Source organism: Coregonus lavaretus (genome assembly GCF_964263955.1).
Source record: "Coregonus lavaretus genome assembly, chromosome: 20".
NCBI lineage: Eukaryota > Metazoa > Chordata > Actinopteri > Salmoniformes > Salmonidae > Coregonus > Coregonus lavaretus.
Genome location: NC_140007.1, coordinates 40593203 through 40598103, shown reverse-complemented (window position 1 = coordinate 40598103; position 4901 = coordinate 40593203).

The window sequence follows — 4901 nt, the reverse complement described above, 5'->3', positions numbered from 1 at the left end:
AATAGGACACATATTAACAGGGATTCTGAGAATAATGAGGAAGGAGGAAGAAGGATAGGATTTGTCGCATTGGACAAGATATAGAAACAGACAATAAAAAAAACAAAATGAAAGCTTTTTAAGTTTCGAGAAGCCAACCTGACCTCCTGCTAGTTCAAAGCCACTGCATGGAGACACTGTTCTACTATGCTGTGCTGTGCAATAGGCCTACAATAGGCCTACATGGCAATCTGTACATACCTTTTTAAGAGGCAGGCTGGGCTCTGGGATATCTTTCAGAGACATGCCTTAAAGCAGACAGATAGAGTTGTGCCCTGTGTGGCTCAGTTGGTAAAGCATGGTGCTTGCAATGCCAGGTTTGTGGGTTTGATTCCCACGATGGGTCAGTTTGACAATGTATGTACTCACCACTGTAAGTCGCTCTGGATAAGACTAAAATGCACAAAAAAATGTTATTATGACTGTGGGGAATACCATTATACCATAACCCCATGTCTCAGCCTTCTGCTAGAGATAATAGTTATACCATAACACCATGCTAGTAGGAAATACAGCAGCTTGCCACGTCTTTCCTCCTGCAACGTATGTACCGCAGTAATGTTGTTCTGGTTTCCCCTAAAACTCTCTCTCTCTCTGCTCCTCTCTCTCTCTCTCTCTCTCTCTCTGCTCCTCTCTCACTCTCTCTCTCTCTCTGCTCCTCTCTCTCTCTGCTCCTCTCTCTCTCTCTCTCTGCTCCTCTCTCTCTCTCTCTCTCTCTCTCTCTGCTCCTCTCTCTCTCTCTCTGCTCCTCTCTCTCTCTCTCTCTCTGCTCGTCTCTCTCTCTCTCTCTCTCTCTCTCTCTCTCTCTGCTCCTCTCTCTCTCTCTCTGCTCCCCTCTCTCTCTCTCTCTCTCTGCTCCTCTCTCTATTTCTCTCTCTCTCTGCTCCTCTCTCTCTCTCTGCTCCTCTCTCTCTCTCTCTCTGCTCCTCTCTCTCTCTCTGCTCCTCTCTCTCTCTGCTCCTCTCTCTCTCTCTCTCTCTCTCTCTGCTCCTCTCCCTCTCTCTGCTCCTCTCTCTCTCTCTCTGCTCCTCTCCCTCTCTCTGCTCCTCTCTCTCGCTCTCTCTGCTCCTCTCTCTCTCTCTGCTACATCAGCAGACGTAGCGAAGGCAGGACAACTCAGAGGTCCACAGCATCAGCAGAATCAATAGAGAGGAGAAGGGAAGAGAAGGGAAAAGAGGAGAGTAGAAGGGAAGAGAGGAGAGGAGAAGGGAGGAGAAGAGAGGAGAAGGGAAAGAGAGGAGAGGAGAAGGGAAGATAGTAGAGGCGAGGAGAAGAGAGGAGAGGAGAGGAGAAGGGAAGGGAAGGGAAGAGAGGAGAAGGGATAGAGAGGAGAGGAGAAGAGAGGAGAAGGGAAGAGAGGAGAGGCAGCAGCCGCGAGACTTCAAAGAACATGCGGGGGAAAGGGGTTAACACTGAGGATAACGTCATCAATGGACCACTGGGCTATAGAGGAACTCTGTAGATGAACAGACAGATTACATTGTTAGATAAGACTGTTTCACAGCCATTGTGTGTGTCTATCAAAGCAGGAGTACATTTTGGCCGATTATTTATTAACATTCCAACCCCCAAATGGAGCCCTTTTCAGCCAATTTGCGAGGGCCCCTTCCTCCCTCTCTCCCCTCTCTTTCAGGGCTATAACATTTTACATTTTAGTCATTTAGCCCTCTCCATTTAATTTATACTACCTGACCTGTCTCCAATGTTTCCCCTAAAACTGAGAGAGGATGGGAAGAAGAATTACAGTGCCTTCAGAAAGTATTTACACCCATTGATGTTTTACACATTTTGTTTTGATTTTCTGTCACTGGTGTACACACAATTCCCCATAATGTCAAAGTGGAATTATGTTTTTAGACATTTTTACTAATTAATTAAAACGCTGAAATGTCTTGAGTCAATAAGTATTCATGGCAAGCCTAAATAAGTTAAGGACTAAAAATGTGCTTAACAAGTCACATAATAAGTTGCATGGACTCACTCTATGCGCAATGATAGTGTTTAACATGATTTTTGAATGACTACCTCATCTCTGTACCCCGCACATACAATTATCTGTCAGGTCCCTCAGTCGAGCAGTGAATTTCAAACACACCGATTCAACCACAAAGACCAGGGAGGTTTTCCAATGCAAAGAAGGGCACATATTGGTAGATGGGTAAAGGGGGGAAAAAAGCAGACATTGAATATCCCTTTGAGCATGGTGAAATTATGAATTCCACTTTGGATGGTGTATCAATACACCCAGTCACTACAAAGATACAGGCGTCCTTCCTAACTCAGTTGCCGAAGAGGAAGGAAACCGCTCAGAGATTTCACCATGAGGCCAATGGTGACTTTAAAACAGTTACAGAGTTTAATGGCTGTGATGGAAGAAAACCGAGGATGGATCAACAACATTATAGTTACTCCACAACACTAACCTAAATGACAGAGTGAAAAAAAGGAAGCCTGTGCATAATAAATGTATTCCAAAACATGCATCCTGTTTGCAACAAGGCACTAAAGTAAAACTGCAAAAAATGTAGCAAGAAATTAACTTTATGTCCTGAATACAAAACGAACACAACAAATCAGTACCACTCTTCATATTTTCAAGCATGGTGGTGGCTGCATCATGTTATGGGTATGCTTGTCATCGGCAAGGACTAGGGAGTTTTTATATGATAAAAATAAACTGAATAGAGCTAAGCAGGCAAAATCCTAGGGAAAACCTGGTTTAGTCTGCTTTCCAACAGACACTGGGAGACAAATGAACCTTTCAGCAGGACAATAACCTGAAACACAAGGCCAAATATACACTGGAGTTGCTTACCAAGATGACATTGAATGTTCCTGAGTGGCCTAGTTACAGTTTTGAATTCGGCTTGAAAATCTATGGCAAGACTTGAAAATGGCTGTCTAGCAATGATCAACAACCTACTTGACAGAGGTTGAAGAATAAAAAATAAAAATAAAAAATATGTGCAAATATTGTACAATCCAGGTGTGCAAAGCTCTTAGAGACTTACCCAGAAAGACTCACAGCTGTAATCACTGCCAAAGGTGATTCTAACATCTATTGACTCAGGGGTGTTAATACTTATGTAAATGAGATATTTCTGTATTTCATTTTTAATACATTTGCAAAAAAATCTAAAAACATGTTATCACTTTGTCATTATGGGGTATTGTGTAGATGGGTTTAATCCATTTTGAATTCATGCTGTAACACAACAAAATGTGGAATAAGTAAAGGGGTATGAATACTTTCTGTAGGCACTGTAAATTGGAGAGAGGGGAGAACATGTGCAAAGGTGTGAGGCTCAGAAAGGTCAAATGTTATGTTTGATGATAAATGATGTGCTATGCCCCAAAACCCACCTAATGCTCAGCTCCAATCCCCCTGTCTACCCCTACCCCTACCCGCTTCAGTGGGTCTGCAGAGCAGTAGGCCCATGCCCTCAGCGCGCTCGCTGGACCGATAGGCCCCTGTAAGAAAGGATCCCTTTCAAACAGACTGACTCCAGATCCTGGCTATAACACTCCTCCAGGCTATGGCAGGGAGAGAGGGAGCGAGGGAGGGGAGGGAGGGAGAGAGGGAGCGAGGGAGGGGAGGGAGGGAGCGAGGGAGGGGAGAGAGGGAGCGAGGGAGGGGAGGGAGGGAGAGAGGGAGCGAGGGAGGGGAGGGAGGTAGCAGGAAAGCGAGATAGGAATCTGATAGCCTATCATTAACAGGATACATACATTTAAAAGATGACATGCTGAACTGTTGACCCCACTGGTGGTGATGTTTATAGGCAAGACTGTTATTGTTTTGTCTCAAACAGTATTTAAAACTGCCGCTCTTAGTTGCCATTTCAAAGTAAGTATTTGCTGTGAAGGATACATTCTGTAATGTGTTACGTCAACTATGATGACTCACTGATTTAGTATTGGAATTACAACAGGGAAATAACCTTTAGTTAAGGCACTGTAGAAACCACAGGGACATTACCTAGTGAGGGGCTGTGTAGAGAGAGAGAGAAAGAGGTCCATCATTTGTTCTCTCTTTCATGCAAGATAGTATTACCTTTATCAATCAATACTATGGCTCTATTCTCTACCTTTCGTGTCACTGTTCAAGACCTGAGCGTGCAAAGCTGTCATCAAGGCAAAGGGTGGCTATTTGAAGAATCTCAAATATTGTTTAACACTTTTTTGGTTACTACATGATTCCATATGTGTTATTTCATAGTTTTGATGTCTTCACTATTATTCTACAATGTACAAAATAGTAAAAATAAAGACAAACCCTTGAATGAGTAGGTGTGTCCAAACTTTTGACTGGTTCTGTATAGGTCAAATATACACTAATTTATGCTCTACTTCACCAGACAGACAGACAGACAGACAGACAGAGACAGAGACAGAGACAGAGAGAGAGAGAGAGAGTACATGTTTGTGTTTGTTAAAAGGGCCTGAATAAATAATGCTGTGTGTTTATTAAAACTTATCCAAGAAGCTTCATCCCTGCATACCTTAGTACAGCACCATGCAAACACACACATATACGCTCACACACAGACACAATCTGCACACACACACACACACACACAAGCACACACAAGCAGCCTGTACACACAAACACAGAAAATAATGCAAAGGAAAACATATACAAACATCCTCTCAGTGACCACAGTGAAGCAGTTTTATTTATGTAGGAGAGTCCCCTATAACTCAATCAGTGATCTAAAATCAGCATTCCCTGTCCCAATACTAACCCAAGCCAGAAGAAGCCAACCAAGATAGGGCATAATGATCTAGAACCAGCCTTACAGCATGGTGGTTCTATACATGCACTCAGGGGCGGACTGGGACCAAAAAGCGTCCCTGGCATTTCT